This window comes from Euprymna scolopes, chromosome 1 (genome assembly GCF_053919585.1).
Source record: "Euprymna scolopes isolate OS-2025 chromosome 1, ASM5391958v1, whole genome shotgun sequence".
In the NCBI taxonomy this organism is placed as follows: domain Eukaryota; kingdom Metazoa; phylum Mollusca; class Cephalopoda; order Sepiida; family Sepiolidae; genus Euprymna; species Euprymna scolopes.
In genome coordinates this window covers 85,714,741-85,734,534 of record NC_136482.1, presented here as the reverse complement: position 1 = coordinate 85,734,534, position 19,794 = coordinate 85,714,741, and positions in this window count along the sequence as shown.

Sequence of the window (19,794 nt, the reverse complement as noted above, 5' to 3'; positions counted from 1 at the left end):
CGAAAAAAAATACTTTGGACGCTGAAAACGTACACAGTAAAACAATACATTTTATTGTCGCGTTGATTATTTATTTGTAACGCAATTAAAAAAACATTTTCGGGGTTATTCATTTATGTTGCTGCTGTAGAAGAAAATTTATGAATGTTTTTAAGATGTAATAAAAATGTGGAATAAATTAAAAAAAAAAAGAAAGGCGGTGGAGTTTATACGATATAAAATGCTCTTACGGTTGTCAAAGGGTTAAAGTAGATTTATTTGTAAGAGAATTACGTTAAAATAACTTAAACGTAATACGGAAATGAACGATGCAAAAAAATGCAGAAAGTATTGTTTAATTGGATAATTTAAACGCGAAAAAAATTTGGGACGCTGAGAATGTACAGAGTAAAACAATACATTTTATTGTCGAATTGATTATTTAGTATAATATATATCGTATATATGAAACGGGTCAATGATTATACGTATTATTTGTAATCACGTTTTGTATTGATTCCCATATCTTGAAGTTTTTAATTCAATAAATTGAAGATATTCGCTTTTCTAAGGACGCCCCTTTGTTCGGACGAAACCAGTCCAGTGATTTTTGTTTATTGGTTTACGCTGTTATGGGTTTATGTTTATGTACGCATGCGCAACCGAAAGTCGTAAACCGGATGTTGGGTTACACCCCCCGTTACAAGGTCATGACTTTTACAATTATATAGATAGATAAAACCAAAGAACGGACGTTTTAATAATTCCCAATTTCCATCATTACCACAAATCACAACGTTACCCACCTTGCACTCATTAACCATTATCCTCGAGTCTTTCAGGCCTTAATATGTAGTAACCCCTAGTAAAAAGAAATTCACGTGAGATTAAAATTGAGTTGTGAATGGAATTCCTTGCTAAAAATCTAATTAAAGTTACGTGTACGGAAATATGTATCACAGACAAGAAGTTGCTAGTGAAATGTAGCGAATAATGGGCTCATATCGTTCCTTTTGTTTACTGAATCTTTTACTGAAGAGCAGCCTGATTTTTAGATAACTGGAGCTTCCAAGACGTGAAATGCGTTAAAATAAATAGTGTGCAAACATAGTTTTTACTAGAAGATCACTGTTCAAAGGCTACTCGAGAATAAAAATTAATGAATGTCAGATGGACGGCGAGAAAACAGTGATAAAACAGTTGCGGCAATTAGATGAGTATCTACAGCAAATGTTCTACAAGGGAAGCATAGATGGATACTCAGTCGAGCACTTACCATGAAAATAATTATTGACTCGCAGCATCTCTTCGGCAACATGAGAAAGTAAAGTACAGACAATAAAATGACGAGAATTCCAAAGGTAATCAGTCCCAAAAATAAGCTATTAGCGCAGACAATTCTTTGGCATCTAAGAATTTCTACAGTGAATTCCCTGCTGTCAAGTGGGTAAGATACATTCGCGTTGAGGAAGTACAAATGCAAGAAATCCATCAGAGCACATTCCGTTAAAGAACTTGTGATGCGACAGGGGTTCGAGTTAAGCAGATGATATAGAATGTATTACTTTACAAATATTTTTTGCACCCTGTATAACACGTAAAATGTACGCACGGCAGTTCAGATGTGGCAACCATAGTCCATGCACAGAAATTCCGCATAAAATTATTTAATTTAGTCGAACAGGCATACATTTAGCTGTGATAGTGTGTGAGATGAGTGTAACCGCTTCCTATACGCAACACACGCCTGTGTTGGTAAGGTTTTAATCTTTGCCCCAAGGGAAATATTTTGGCAAAGATTCCCCACAAAGAAAAACAAATTAGATCGCGTGTGACAGTTATTGATTTAACGTTCTCACTGTCAGAATGGACACATAAACGCATGTGTGTGCGTATATATGTGTCTGAGCACGTGACTAATGGAACAATTGCGTTTGTGAGTACAGATGATATGAGAAACTATATATATATATATATATATATATATATATGCACGTGTCTATACGCACGTACGTTTGTGTGTATTTATTGAAGACACATATACTTGATTTCTTTTCATACAAACACTATCCTCGAGTGTCTAAGGTATCTCTGTATAAGGGTTTGTCAGGACAACCTGGCCTGAGGATACTTGCCCCTAGAAGTAAACCCTGCCTATTCCAAATAAAGTAGTATTCGAAATATATCACTTCGATATGGCTACACCACACTGGCTCATACGAGGCACGGTGCACCTTTTCCGAGTAACTACACCAAGCTGATTACCCCATCAGGTTAGACGAATTCTTACTCAGGAATCTGTAAAATCAAAAGAACACAAAATATATATATAACACGGTTAATTGCCATATTGAGGAGAGTAAAATTAATATATATTATTTGATTGGAATTAATTGAGGTTAGTATTATTTATTGCGCACTATTATCCTCATCTTTCTTGGTTGTTATTTCACGACGTTTCGACCAACTATTCATCTGGCCTTCGTCAGTACCAGCTGACGAAGGCCAGAGGAATAGTTGGTCGAAACGTCGTGAAATAACAACTAAGAAAGATGAGTATAATAGTCCGCAATAAATAAATCAACAAGTAAAATTAATATTCTGTTTCTTCATTAACTCAACGTTTGGAAAATAAAAGTTAATGGAACACATGAATATTTATATATCTCGTGGGAATAAAGTGTTAGTTTTAAATGTAACGTACTACAGCCTTTCTAGCTTATCCAAATAATGTATATGTAATGTGACCATTACATATTTACTCGGACCCAGCACGTTGTATGCAGGAAGAAACAAAGGAAAGAAATTCGACTCTAGCCTTTATTCCAGTTGAAACAACAGGCATTTATTAACGGTCGTTTTATCACTAAACCAGAAACACGCAATTTTCCAAACCAACAATATGAGTGCATTTCTGCGTTTCTCTCTGGTCAATTACCCGTTTCCCAGTTCGCCTCAACAACCAGCTGCTATATCTGCAGCCCACCTCAGGGCACACGGTCGTCCGACCATTTTCTATTTAAAGTTCAGATTGCATCTTTATTTAAAAGTTCCTTTCGCGCTTATATGTGCTTCCAAATCGCTGTGGCCATCCACGTGGTTCCAAAAAAACATTCTTTGCTTTTCTTTTCTTTTCTTTTCTCTTCCTGTGGCATTACATAGCGCACCTACTTGTTCATTTTCATATGTGAGTTGCCACTGTTGCTACATACGTGGCCCTGGCTTCGTTACATAATTTTCCATGCCAAAAATTATAAGAATTAAGGATTTGCACCGATTTAAAGCAAAACCAAAATCAAAAGTTCGAATAAAAACCATAAATCCAATTAATGACTTCGTGTATAGTTTGACCGATCTTTTCATTTTACCTTTTTTTCCTCTTTTCCCCGTAGAAATTTCAGTTTGTTTATTTTTAGTTAACTTTTTTAAATTTTGTAAATAATGGAGTTTCAATTTAATTGATTGAAATAGGGAAAACTAAGCTAACTGTTTAAATAGCGAGAACGTAGTTCCTTGTGCCGTCAGAAATTACTTAATTAGAACCGTAATGTTTCAGTTTTGTTGATCAAGATAAACGTTTTGAATTTTAACAATTAACAAAACCAGTTAAATCTAGGCAATATCCATTAAGAGTTCCGTTGAATAGTATTTGATGCTGGTATCGCGTCGGTATCTCTCCTGGACTTAAACGGGGTAGTTTAGTAATAAAGTCAGTTATTTATTTCAACAGTATCTATACCAAGTTTTACTGTTAATTGCATTCCAGTTACTTACATTTGGGGCTTTACTTTCGCTCGTGTGAGTTTTTATTTATATATTCTTTTCTCATTTGCCTGCACAACCTTCGGTTCTTTCTTACCCACCATATCAGTCATAACATTAATATTTCACTCCTTGTGGACGTTTGATAGATTTTCACGCCGACTGTTTTAGTTTTCCTTTGATTAAAACTTCCTCTTCAAAATTATTGACCAAATTAGTCAGCTTAACATTTTGCGTAGTCCTATGACCTATTTGTTTCTTAGTTGCTCAACCAGTTGTGGGGAGATGGTTACGGTTGACACCTAACGCAAAGGGAGAGGCATTATCTGCGCTCCCGACAATATATCAATATATTATGCAACAATCATTGCATTATCCTGTTTTGTTACATTCCATACTGCCTCGCGATGCTGGGGGCTAATATTTATTATTTATATTCGGCAGTCCTCCATCCAATACGGACACTTAATATTTTAATTCTCAATAACCTATTTTGTTTGTAAACCGAACCTTCAGAACCCCCTTCACTAATTTGCACATACCTTCCATCTTTTATGGCTAAGTGACGTTCCATCATCGGAAAATCTAATTCATTATCAGAATTCTCTCGGCAACGATTGTGTCGCTTAAGAACAAATTCCTACGTAATCCATATTCTCTATTTCTGTATTCGAAGATTGTTAGTATCTTATAATTTTAGTGGACAGTCGTGTTTCTGCCACAGTGGCCATGTAAATTATGTGAATTATGCTTATAAAAGGAATCAATTTTAGGATTAAAGAATAATGTTCAGTTAACGTCAAGTGTCTCACTTGACGGCTAAGCATTTAGCTTGCCATTTGTCCAAAAATTCAATGATTATTTTAAAGAGTAATATTTCTATGTTCGGTATTAGATTTGAGAATCAAAGTAACCGAAAACTGAAAGCACCAGATACGGTTTAAACATTCATATTTTTATTTTTGTAAGTCACCCAGCATAGCCCGTGCTAAGAATTAGACTTTAAAAAAATTGTTTAACTTTAGTAATATATATATAAAAATCTGAGGATATTTAGTATTCTCAGCTAGAAGTCAACCTCACTTGAACAGCCCAAATATAAAATTACAAGAATATTAATGTCTATTTCTAAATGTTCAATTCTAAATTCCTATTTAAAATTGAATAAGCTATTTGATACGTCAAATACGTATGAAACCTTTTCCCCTAAAATATTGTATAACCATTCATAATACTAGCATTTTTGTCTTTGGCATTAAAGATAATATTGACGGTGAACTAATGTCCCCACGAAACCCTTTTTGTAAATAGGGAGAGTCGGCACTTATCCTGTTCAGACGACCCTGCGAACAAAATGAAGATTTTCAGGGTACTTGCCCAACCTTCATGCGTGTGTCCGACTATATCACCCATGGAACTCGCGTTGTTAAAGTTTCGACTGGTGTGCACCGAAGCAGCCACATCACGAACTTCCATGAATTTATTAGACAAACCTGACACTACTTCAGTAAGGAACTATTCCTGGTTCATTTTAGTGCATACGTTATTCACTTATCACCGATATATATATATAATATATATATATATATATATATATATATATATATATATATATATATATATATTACTATGTTCCTATTTATAGTCTCTTGCGCAAATAAAATCTGACCGACAACACAGGAGAAATAATTTTAAAGTGAAGCAGAAAAAAAAACGAACGGTTCAATTCTTTTTTCTGTTTTCCATCTCGTCTTAGTTTATTATTACTTTCTTTCTTTGCGCCTGTATTCTCTCCGTTTGGTAAACTTTATTTTGAGTAATCTTTTTACGAAAAACTGGTCACGACAGAAAATAATGTGACCGTTACATTTTCAGTCGGACCCAACACGTTGTACACAAAGACAATTAGAAAGGAGGTAAGGAAAGAAAATTACATTTTGTTTTTAACTTTAACAAAAGGTATTTATTAATGGTACTTTCACAACCACGCTCGCATCTCGTTTTTTAAAGTTCTTCATGCCTGCCATATGATTAACAGAAATTTGCCGCCTCTGCGCCTCTTTCCTAGTCTGTCGTGCCAGCATATGCTTTTCAGTCGCTATCGCTGCCAAATAGATTCCATAAAATCGGTTTTTCTTCCTCTTTCTCCGCTGTCGCGTCGCCTCGCGCAACGAATTGGTCATTTACATACGTGATATTCAATTGCTGCTACATCTGTGGCTTTGTTCCATGAAATCGTATTGTTTAATTTCTGAAAACTGAGGTTAAATTTAAGTTGAACTAAAGGTATTTATCACCTCTTAATTTCACCCACTTCTTTTATAAATTTTCGATATCCTGGGGGTATAATACCAGCCTAGGAACTCAAGAGTGACCGGGTTCGAATCTCCAACATAGGAATAATTATTAACGTACACTGAAGAGAACACATGTCTGCAATTTGAAAACTAGTTGATTATAAAATCATTGTAATATATTATAATGCATGTAATTATAATGCAGTCATTCACTAATGGTTGTTTTGTCGTCTACGACTGATTTGTTAGCGTCCTATACTGTAGCAATTGAAATCGATAGTTGAAGTAAAAGAAATTACATTCCATTTCAATACAATTATTCGTGCTTCTAATTTTTTTATGATACTAGAATGAAGGCAGTGATAGAATCTGTACACGTTTTACAAACCACTTGTCAAATAAGACTGTTATCTGATCGACAGATGTAAAATCGTATACTAATAAGCAGAAAAAATACTGTAACAATTGAGTGGGAAATCCGTTTTGTCAGACAATATAATGTTTCAGGATAATTTTCCTGTAGACGAATGCGAGAATGGCAAATTTTCTCTCTCTCTCTCTCTCTCTCTCTCTCTTTCTCTCGCTCTCAGATAGCATTACAAAAGCAAAAATAACTAAAAAAAATTTGAAAGGGAAAATTGCTTTCTGTTGACGTCTTAGATTGTATCAAAACACTGTTAATTTTGAATCTGTAGATAAGTTTCAATGAATATAAGCCAAGTGACGAGGCACGAGTTTGTTGAATTTTCAACAAGGATATAGACGGGTGAGAGTTGAATATAATAAATATCTAAGAAAAGAATAAAATTAATGTGCAAATTAAGAAGTTAATAAATGTTTGGATTTCTGGATTTAGCAGGAAAGATGTGCGTAGTAAATAAATCGATAGTTTTTTTTTTTAATTATTATTTAGACAGGTGGGAATCAAAATCTGTCAATAATAATTTAAGGGAACTCATTTCACGTGACAGGAGAATCAGTTCGCCATTATGACGAGACGATGACGATCATATCGACCCTGTCTATTATCTCATCCACAAAACTCTAACATAATTATGTTTACAGCTGTTGACTAAAACTAAGCACCTTTTTTTTACATATACAATGTTTAATCCACAGAAAATTTCGCTGTATCAAGGCTCTCCAATGGGTCTATATAAGCCAGTTTAAGAAGGGATCGAAACGCTGTGGTGTAGACTATCATTCGGTACATGTTGAAAGTAAATTCAATGTAAACATTCTCAATTGCCTAAGTGTCTCATTTTAGGAATGCACATGTATTGTCAGCGTGTGACTGTTTTATTTACTTTTTTTAATCTAATTCTTTTGTAATATTTTAGTATATAAAGATTTTTATTTTGTATGCACATAAAAATAAAAAAATCGGTTTAAACATTTGTTCAAACCAATTATTTCCGTCTATAAGTTTAAAATAAAATCTGTTTTAATTCTAATTTATAGACCGTATATAATAATTATTTATAACTGACGGAAGTATTTTGTATAAAAAAATGCTTATTAACCCGTAAACAAAATTAAATCTTAGGGAATTCTATTAGCCAGAATAGTGTATTTTTGGTACCTTTTCTTAATAAAAAAAAAACAAAAACAAGATGGCGTTTCAAGGAAAATCATAAAAAAACAGAACTAGTGATGGATTCGACGTGAGTTTCTTATGCATTTTCTCTTGGACAACTTTCTGATTTTATGAGACAACGGAGGAAATCCCTCTCATAAAAAAATAAATCTATAAATGTGCCAAAATTGTTTTAGAAAAAAAATGATGATGAATAAAATATTATATATTATTTAATTGGAATTCATTATTGAGATGAGTATTATTTATTTTTTATTTATTGCCGACTATTATCCTCATCTTTTTTTTATCTTAGTTGTTTCACGACGTTTCGGCCAACTATTCCTCTGCCCTTCGTCAGGTGGTAACTTCGTCGGGATAAGAACTCTGAATCTACTGACTGCATCCGCTACAATTACTGCCTTCCGTAGTTGTTGTCGTCTCACCACGTTTTTGGCCAAGTACACCTCTGACCGGCTTTGGGTAGGATTAAAACCGCTATCTTCAGACAATTCTCACCTGGAACAGTAGACATTCAACGTCTCTATCAACTGCGCCACGGGTCCTGAAGGGCGGTAAAGGTTGATTTGTTTTTCTTATAAATTCACGTGTATTTATTATCTGATCTTCCATGGTCGGGTCGGTACCGAACAGTATATATTATTTAATTGGAATTCATGATTATACGAAGGCAGTAATTGCAGTGGATGCAGTCAGGAGATTCAGAGTTCTTATCCCGTCTCGGTTACCACCTGACGAATACCAGAGGAATAGTTGGCCGAATTGTTGTGAAATAACTAGGAAAAGATGAGGATAACAGTCCGCAATAAATAAAAATTAATAAAATATATCTATAAATTTAGCAAAATTGTGGTAGCTTAATAAATTTCGACCTTCTGATTTAAAAAAAAAAAACATTACAATACAGGACTATAGAAAACATATGCAAAAAATACATCCGTGTGTGTGTGTGTGTGTGTGTGTATATATATATATATCTATATATATATATATATATATATATATATATATATATATATAAACTTTAACTGCAAACAGACGAGAAGTAATCCACCAGCACCACCGGAATATTAAATACATGCGAACAGTTGCATCTACAATGTCAGATACAACCATTGACTATATAAACCGTTTAAAATGTGGCGTCGCAGATAAGAGCAAGTGAGCCATCGAGTCTATCATGCCTCTTTTCTTTTCTCGCTTAGACCTCGACGATATCGTTCTTTTTAGCGAATGATGTCCGCTTAATTCGGGACAGAAATAACATTACAAATAAATATATTATTAACTGTTACATAATAATTATGTAAATAAGAAATAAAAATAACTGCCTTTTAATCCTTCGGCCGTATCTATACGTAGATTATTTCAAAATACGTTGCCTTATTGATTAAAATAACATTGGACGTTTTTCATGGTAATATAAAGGTGATAACAATAATTTTTTGCATTTAATTATTTGGATAATAAATACTTTTCTACAAGTAAAACGTTTCAGATTATATGTATATGTATATATGTGTGTATATGTGTATGTATATATGTGTGTATATATATGTGTGTGTGTGAATGTATGTGTATATATATGTATGAATATGTATGTATGTATACAGGGTGACCACAAAAAAAAAACAGGACATTCAATTGTTTTTCGGAACATTTTACAGTCAGCGGAGAAAAAAGGCCAAATACCCTAATGGTTTGATGTTATGTTTTGAATATAATAAACTAGTTATAATCAGTCATTTCATTCGGACAAAACACAAAGAAACGGGGCCCAATTAGAGTTGGGCCCGTTTTTTGGAGGGGTCACCCTGTATATATGGATATGTGTATGTATGTGCATATATTTGTATGCATATGTATGCATGCATATATGTGTATATATGTTTATATATGTATGTATGCATATGTGGGTGTATACTAAACCTTTTGCTTTGTTGAATTCTTATTCTGGAGTAAGTTATATCAGCACGATTGTGCTTTTGAGAGAAATGCCAATATGAGACTTGATGTCTGCAGTGGAATAGGGTAAGAGTTCATTTTGTTAGTGTTAAGTCCATTTGGTGGATGCGAGGTGTTAAGTATATTTGTTGAATATTGTTACGATTTTTTTTCCTTTTTGATGCATGTGTATTAGTGCGTACGTTTTTGTACGGATGAATGTTTGTGTGTTGCGTTTGTATATGTTAAAATCTGTGATTTCGTCTTTTTACATTTTTGTATGTAGTCAAATATTGATATAAATAGACATTTGAGGAGGTTGTTGTCGACCATCGCCCCCATTGGTGATGGGTAAATCTGCCGGCTGATGGTTGTAAATTCAAACGCTAGTTCAGGATGGTTGCTAGTCTAGTGTCATTGAAGGGTTTTGTTACTGCGAATATATATATATATATATATATATATATATATATATATATAAACCTCATAAAACATGATTCTCATCTATAAAAAGATATATGAAAAGAAACGTTGGGGCTACACATTATTCTAAACTGGTCATGCTAATTGGCAGTAGCTAATACATGTTTTCCGGTTATTATCAATCGAGTTTATTCAATATGCTGAATTTCTACAAAAATTCGAAGGAGAAAGACTCTCCAAAAATATACTTACAAGTAGAAGCAAGATACTTTCTCACTCATTGGTAGGTAATCTTCCTACCCAGTTTACACTGTTACCAAATATTTCATAGAATGCTGTTCGTATACGTATCCGTGATAATTTTTTTTTTTTTTTGTCAAATTGTTTTTTCAAGTCATTTGTTACATGTTCAACGTGGCAATACCTAACGCTCCCTTGACTTTTGGTTTTCTGTGCTTCTATCAATTTGATTAGTTGTTCACCTTCGTTCCACTGTTTAAAACAATGATTTTATGAAAAGTTTCTTTTTTTTTTAAATTAATTTTCAGATGGTGTTCGTCTATCTCGCTTCGATAAGAAAACATCATATCGCAACAAAACATTTTTTACACAGACGTAAGTTGATTTTTACACATTATCTTTTAAAATATCTTTTGTGATATCACAAAAAAGCAAAGTTATTATTGTGCTCATTTTCTAAACGAACTGCAACAAAACACAATAGAAATCTCATTTGCACTAACAATCCTTTTTACAAAGTTTCAACCACAAACAAACATGGTGATCTTATTTTGCGTAAATGAACCTTAGTCGCTGTCATAAAAACAATGCCGTCATTCATAAAGTACTTTGTAAACCTTAATTTAAGGAGGATAAACGCGTACACATGCCGCAAAGTAGAAATTGTTTTATTAAAAATTCATTATCTTTTCTTTATCTGTTCATATTTACAATATGAACGCAGATATTGTTTACATTTAAAATTAAACTTATTTATATATACATTAAATAATTTTATAGACTTATAGAATTTGTACACTTGAATTTAGGACGCTAAACGTTTACAACCCCCGTAGAAACGGCATTTTTATTTAAAAAAAAAAAAACAATGTTCGCGCTTATATTTTTAGTTCTGTTTCACGTCACAATTTAATTACATATCGAAGACAGTGCATTTTTTTACATAATTTCTATATTTATTTTAATTTATAACACACTATTAGGTCTTAATCATTTTATTAGTTATCTCTGCAGAATTATTTATTTTCATCTAACATTTTTATAAAAACATATCATTGCATTATTTACCAAGATTCGTGCCATACAACATTCAGCTTCATTCATTTTCTCCTGTACATTTATTTAACAAATTAATGCAGAGATATCGTATACGGCCTACACTCTGCCATGATAAGAAAGGCTTTTTGAATACCATTATATTAAAACGGAAAGTAAATTGCAGAATCGTTCCCCTACACGAGCAGCTTCGCCTAACAATCATAACACAAGGTTTAATCCACCCAAACAGGAAATAGTTAATATCGCGAACATACTTTGCCCGATCGCTGTTTTCAGTTAACTCCTATTCCGTTACACGTCACCATAATAATCAGCATGAGCATCAGTATTATTATCAGTCGTATTTTTTATATTTTGTCTTCTATTGTATCATTTTTAATATTGTCAGTATCACTAACAACTTATGATTTTTTTAAAAATATTTTCCTTAGTGTTGTGCTATCAGTACTATCATTATAGTCTTCTCAGTATTGCGCTGATCATTAACATTATTATTATTTTCTTATTTTTACTATTATCAATATTAGTTACTGTAGTCGTATTAAACTTTTATATTTGATTTCGTATAAATATTGCTAACATCATTGCCATGTATTTTTGTATTTCTGTTGGGCTTCGGCAGTGAGATCTCGTCTTTCATAATTACTTTCTGGGCAACGCCGGGACACGGATAAGCTAGTATATGTGTGCGTGTTTATATATGTGTGTGCGCGTATTATATGTTATATATATATGTTATATATATATTATATATATATTATATGTTATATATATATTATATATATATTATATATATATTATATATATTATATTATATATATATAATATATATATATTATATTATATATATATATTATATATTATATATATATTATATTATATATATATATTATATTATATATATATATTATATTATATATATATATTATATAATATATATATATTATATTATATATATATATTATATATTATATATATATTATATTATATATATATATTATATATTATATATATATATTATATATTATATATATATTATATTATATATATATAATATATATATATTATATATTATATATATATTATATTATATATATTATATTATATATATATAATATATATATATATTATATTATATATATATTATATTATATTATATATATATTATATATATTATATTAAATTATATATATATATATATATATATATATATATGACAAATGCATGAATAAACTCTAAAAGTAAAAATAAACGGATAATCGTAATGCTGTACGCAGCTTGTCTGAAAACAAATTTAGCGCACTTGGAAAATATAATGGCTGCTATATAAAATTAGAGTTCACATGGGACAGTTTTCTCTATTCGTCTAGTATTCGCTCATAAAGATTGATAATCTCCGGCAATAGACGGACGCTCAACCGCCACATGGATTAGTAAATAAAAATAGAGGCAATTAGGTCGATAATGGCATACTTTTTATGCATTCTATTTTGAAATGAAGTTCCATCGTTATATAGCCTAGATTTAATTTTTTTTTTTGTTTCGATATAGTAATTTCTTATAAGGTTTATTCTGTGTGTGCGTGTGTGAATATATATCTATAATATAAAACTGAATGTCTGTGTGTGCGTCTGGTGACGAATAAGCTCCTATATGGTTGACTATTTTAAAAAATTGATTACATATAATGATAGATGTATCGAGACACAGGAATCGGTATCTTTGATCTGGCAGAACAGTGGTTCATTAAAATTGTGGGGTCTCTCTTCGCGCCTGGTCCACAAATTATGGAAATAAAAACATTTAAAAATTAAAAAAAAGGTTTACAAGTGTTTTTGATATAGCTGTACATAAGAATACTTTGATAAGTATGTTTTAACTTAAATAGGAATGGTATAATAAAACTGTGGGGTCTGCGTTCGCGCCTGGCCTCCATGGAATGGAAATAGGCACAAACTTTAATAAAGACTTTTCATATCTATCTGCGTAAGTATACTTTGATAATTATGTTTCAGTTTGAAGAAATATGGTATAATAAAATTATGAGGTGTTCGTTCGCGCCTGACCTCCATAAAATGGAAATATGTCACAAAGTTTAACAAGGTTTTTTTTTAATATAGATCCACAGAATATTGTGATAAGTGTTTCAGTGTGAATTCAGGTATGGTATAATAAATTATGGGGGTTATCTATTTTATTTTTACTTTCATCATATTTTTCTTTGGTTTTGATACCCCGAAATTCGAAGGTCTCATTACACCCCTTCCTTTTCATAACCCATCATACATTCATAAATCATTTTCTGTAGGCTGATTTTTAACCCAGTCAACGACGGGTACTTTTGCTAGTATATATATATATATATATATATATATATATATATATATATATATGTAATACAGCATAATTGCGATGACACACTGATTCTCGTCAGATCACCGAAGTTAAGCAACGTTGAGCCTGGTTAGTATCAGATGGGTGACCGTTTTGGAATTCTAGGCGATGTATGATCTCTCCGTTTATCTCAGCATTTATTTTCATTTATTTTAAGTCGTCCTGTACTTCACTTGCCACAGGTATTTAACAATATCGTCTCACAAAAATTTCACGCGGAAGCAACCCTTCGTGAGTATCCATAGTCTGTCTAAGACTGAAGAGCCATCTTATATGTCATTACGTTCATTAAATAAAACTATAGTGCCCTTCAAAGTAATCTCCTCTGGCTGCAATGCACTTGTTGTACGGTTCCGAAAACTTCTGGAAGACCCCTGAAAATACTCTTGTATAAGCGTGATAAAGACTCTCGTCTCGGAATTTCTCATCTCCTTAATTCTCTCTTAATGACAGCATCTAAGATTTTCCTTGAGCTTAGGGAAGTACCCTGTGATCTTTTCCGAACACTCTTAGGATAAACTTCGTGAAAATCTACTACATCTTTATTTCTTCATGAATAATTGTGTGTACAGTTTCCACATGGACATAAAACTGCATTTATTGTCTTTTTAGACAAACGACGGTTTTTATTTATGAAATTTTTTATTTGGCCAATCAACAACTTCTTTAATTTTCCCACAACTCCTATCATCCCTCCCAAACTCTTTGCCTTCCTTGAATTTATGCTACTTAAAAACGGGTGTTATTTATGCAACATGGTCCAAAAGCCGTCTGAAGCATTCCATACGTTTCTGTGTCGTTTTTCTTGAATTTGAAATAGGTTTTTATTGCATTTCGTTCTTTTAAATTACCCGTATGTCAAAATTGCATGTTTAAAATTCATCAGTAATGTGTATTCCTATTCCTGCTGTATCTGTTCATTTGAACATTAAATCATAAAAATGTGTCAACCACCTCATCACATGTACTGCAATAACATATTGAATTTACAACATTTTAAACGCCTGCACACAAAAAGTCTAGTATCATATTGGCGGCACCTCGTGCATAATATATATATAATATATATATATATATATATATATATATATATATATATATATATATGTATATATAATGTCATCCTTAACTTAATAATAGTATGAACAATACTATAAACCTAATCAAATCTCAAGGAAGAAATCAGTTATACCCAGCATGTCGAAAAGAATATGCGGATTATCGCATAATGGACATTTCTATAATAGCAAGAAAGAATACTATAATGAAGCAGTAGATAGATCAAGATATAGAGGTTAAATAAAGTATATAGAAGATGTAAATATGATATTGAGGGGAAGGAAACAAAACCGAAACCATGTTATTTTATACAATATGGCAATGGGTAAATGTAATTGCAAAAATAGTATTAAAAATAAAACTTCTAAAATGATTTTGAAGAAAACAAAATCAAAATATCTCAAAATAATAACGTAAATAAAATAAAAATAAAATATAATCGATGTAGAAATTGCATTTGATTTAATCCGCCTTGGAGCGCACATATAAAAAATAATTTTCTAAAGGTTTTTTTTTCAAATTATTGACAAATTTCCCAAATAAAACTAATCTAGGAAAAATTATACACCGAAATAATGTTAAATTATCTTTTGCTACAATCATTAACTTAGGGAAAACAATGCAGAAATAGACAAATATATTATTTAACAATGCAGAAATAGACAAATATATTATTTAACAATGCAGAAATAGACAAATATATTATTTAACAATGCAGAAATAGACAAATATATTATTTAACAATGCAGAAATAGACAAATATCTTAATTAACTGATCAAAACAAAGAGAATCTCTTTGCAATTGTAGAAGTATTGAGGAATGTCCGTTAGAAGGTAAATGACTCGTTTGTAATGTCTCTACAATTACAATGCAACTTTGTTTCTGTGTGTGCGAGTTTGTTCCTTATATATTCCGAGACGGCTGAACATATTTTTTTTTAAATTTACAGAACTTCAGTGTATAAGTCTGGGAGTGATCTTTATTAAGTGTTGTCTCGGAATACCCTTGGTAATTATCGATAATCGAAACCGTTATTTTAATTTTGTCTATCATCAGTAAAGCCATTATTTATGTCGTCACTTAGTAACAATGATAGAACAACCGGCCGTGAAAATTCTACTGTAGATAAGTCGATAGCATGTTTTTCTTTTTGCGTGGCGTGATCTGCAGGTTCAAACTTCTACGCAAATAATTTTTATTAACTGCAAAGAATTTTATAAGATTTAAAATTGACGTGTTTTCTATTTTTTGCATGACGTTGTTTGTAGGTTCAAACTCAGCACGTAAATTTCTTTTTTTTTGTTAACTGGTTTATATAAAATAATTTTATAAAAGAAACAGTATGTTCTCTAGAGTGCAATGTAGAATAACATATTTTGGACTAAGTTACCGCATGGAGGCAGGTGAAGCTTTCTCCCAGGCGATTTCACGGAATTCGAGTACAAGAGAAATATAGGAGCGTGAAATATTCGTTGATCATCATTCAATCCCGGGCAATGTCTGGTCTCCCTGATAGTAATATATAAATGTGAAGTAATAGAAAAACCAGAACATACATTATATGCTAATGAATACAGACTTAAATATAGATGAAATAACCATATATAATCTTATAAAATACTTATAGTTAATAATAATAAGAAAACATCATTAGCACACTGGATAAGGACATTAAGAAAGAATAAATTTGAATACAAATTGAATGGTCGATACTAGGAAGTAATAGTAAATACTTTCCTTTGCAATCAAGAACCATACCATATAATTATACATGAAAAAAGCCTACTAAACAGCAGGAAATAATTCAAAACTGTTTACATATATCTAAATATATCGTCTCTCGACTAAAACCTAATTGGAAGCATAGATTAGGTTAAAATAACTTAAAGTATAGATACTTAAACATCTTACTTTAAAGAGATAAATATGTTAAATAAAATATAAGTAAATAATGTATAATGAAATGGAAATCGTAAATCACAATACACCAAATAAACAAACCAAATGTAACAATATAATGATAGCAAGTATTAACGTTAGTTATAATCAGATATATATATTTAGAATGGATTATAAAAGAAAATATGATGATATATTTTACATAATGTAGTATTTTATTTAAAACTGACAACTAAGAGGTAATAATTATATGTAAATATTAAATTAACATATGGAATAAAAATCATGGAACTTGAAATATTCTAACAATTTGCATAATTGCAATATTTAGAACTATTAAGTATTAGTTACAAATAAAATACTTATAATCTATAATAAAGATATCATCTGTCCGTTTAAATGTATGTATATATGTTTGCCTAAACTTTCAACAGAAGCGACGGATTTTCAAGAGATCTGTATCGTTTTGAAGCATGACCTTTTGAACGACAAATATCGAAAAATTGGCTTAAAACATTAATTCTTTTTCCCTCGACAGGGCACTTTTCTACAAGTAGGGGTCGCTTTTTTCGCCGATATTTTCAAAAGTTATCCCCTTTTTTCAATTGACTAGCCTTAATTTTATCCTTCGCCACTTCCTGTTTGGGGATGGACGCAAGGTAAATATGTCACTTTTTCCCCACGTTCTTTTCCTCCTATGCGGTACGTGTTTGAGCCTGCCTGCCTGCCTATCTGCCTATTACCACTTTTTAATTTTATTTTTTTAATTTTTTTGTTCAACATCTCCCATAAACCAACCGGACAATGCCGGGCATCAAGGCTAGTTACAAATAAAATAGGAACTAAATGGAGAGTATATGAATATTAGTAGTTGTGTTTTACTGACAATAATTAATGATCATAATACAATAAAGTAAAAATAGAATTAAATTCTCGAGTGTTGATTTAGATACTCATTTAATTAGTTGATATATGCAAGTATTATGATTGGTGCGTTGATGCAAGTACAAAAACCAAATTTGATAATAGAAAAATAGATATAAAAGCATTGCTTTTTATTAGATATATCTAGAGATTAAATTTGAACACGGAATAGGGTAGTATAAGTTTTACATTAATTAGACGTTTATAATTCTATTTCCAATTTGTAGGTTAAAATATACTAAACTGTCAAATTGACATACGGAGCTTGAAATTTATATGTCAGTTTGTCTAACTGCAACATTTAAACATGAGTTTATATTAAAATTTCAAATTGATAAATGGGAGGGTAAGAGAATATGAAATGTGCTATAATAACATAAATAATCCGTAAATAATAAAAGCAAAATATGAATTATATCATAAAATATTTTAAAATAATCCTTTATTTAAAATAATATATTATATCATTAGTGTAGTTTTAAATACAAATACAAGAGTAATTAGGATTTGAAGTTAAATTTTTTAAAATGTACTAAACAATGTCACCGGTTTGGAAATGATTTATACTTGATTAAAGAATAGTTGAACAGTAAAAATGTTAATATTACAAAAGAACTTTCAAAATAATTAAACAAAAAATAGATAAGCAAAAATAAAATAGTAGTAATTAAGTAAATAAAATTTTATTTTCAACATATGAGGTTATGAATATATAATAGCTCAAATTAAAATAAAAAAATTATTAAAAACTAAAATAAGAAATTGAACAAAATATACAAATTTAATTTAATGAATCATTCAACCACGGTAGTGGTTGAATATATGCTTAAGTCCGAAATTGAATGAATCGAGACACATTCAAACCCCCACCACTAATTCCGTTCGCAACCAAATTTCAAACAGGTTATATAGTTGGATAGAACACCTCATTAGCTACATTTTGAAAAAAATTTTCGAAAATTGGTTCAGTAGAAAAAAAGTTACAATAAAATATGTGGGTTCACAAACAGGAGAGTAAGTACATACATTTTTTTATTTTGCATAACTTTTTTTGTATATAAATAATTTTTACTGATATTTTGCCAATATGACATGTTAGCATAACAGTTAGAGTACCGGGGGTTGGTGGAAAGATTTTAGGTTCAATCCCGTGTATCGTTTTTTTTTTAATAATTAAAAAAACTGAACTTTTTTTAATAACTAATTTTTTTAACTCTCCTTATGATTTTATAGCAAAAAATGGTGAATTTATCGATTAAAAATATTAGTAAATTCTATGATATACATATTCTTTGAATGAACTCAAATTTTTCGTTATCACATTTGATGAAAAATGTAGTCATTTCATAACAACTAATGTGATTCGAAATTAAATTGAAAATGTTATATGTTATCGTAACGGGTATAGAGCCGGGATTGTTGGAAAGAGTTTAGGTTCAATCCCGTGTAATGGCTTTTTTTTAAAATTAAAAACCGATAAAAATCGAACTATTAATATGCTAATAATTCGCCGGTTCCAAGTTATTATAACTATTACTCTTAGAGCTGCTGCTGTTGTGAGATCGTGTCTTGTCCATATTATCCTCAGCAGCAGTGAACCTGCTTGCCTAGTTTCGGAAGTAAATAAGTCGAATAATACATGTGAACTTATATTATAAATTTATATATTAATACAATAGCAATGCCTGGAAAAATCATGGATTATATGAAAAAATACGCGCATGAAAAGTAATATTCTTAAGATTTTATTAAACCTGGAAAAGTAAAGGACAAGAAATTCAAACTGGAAAAGTAAAGAACAAGATATTCTAGTAAAGTAAAAAATAAGAATTTTTTAGACTTAAAATATTGCAGCTAAAAATAAAATTTGAATATTGATAAATATTTTATTTATTATTTGCATATGTTGTTGTTTATTGTTGAGTTAGAAAGGGTGTCAGTCGCTGGATTGAACTTGTTTCCCCCCTATTATTTGCATATATTTATGTAGTGAAAATTGTTTGAATAAAATTAATCCATTAGTTAGTTAGTAGATGGAATTAATAATTTTATAATTTACATAAAAATTAATAATTTTATTATATCATAATTAGGATCATTTAATTCATTTGTCCAAAGTCGGCAAATTTTTGTAGCTGTCCATGCAATTACACTTGGTATTATTTAGTAATTCCGATGTTTGTTTTCGTCTTTAGTTCTGTTTTGTTTCTCTAGTA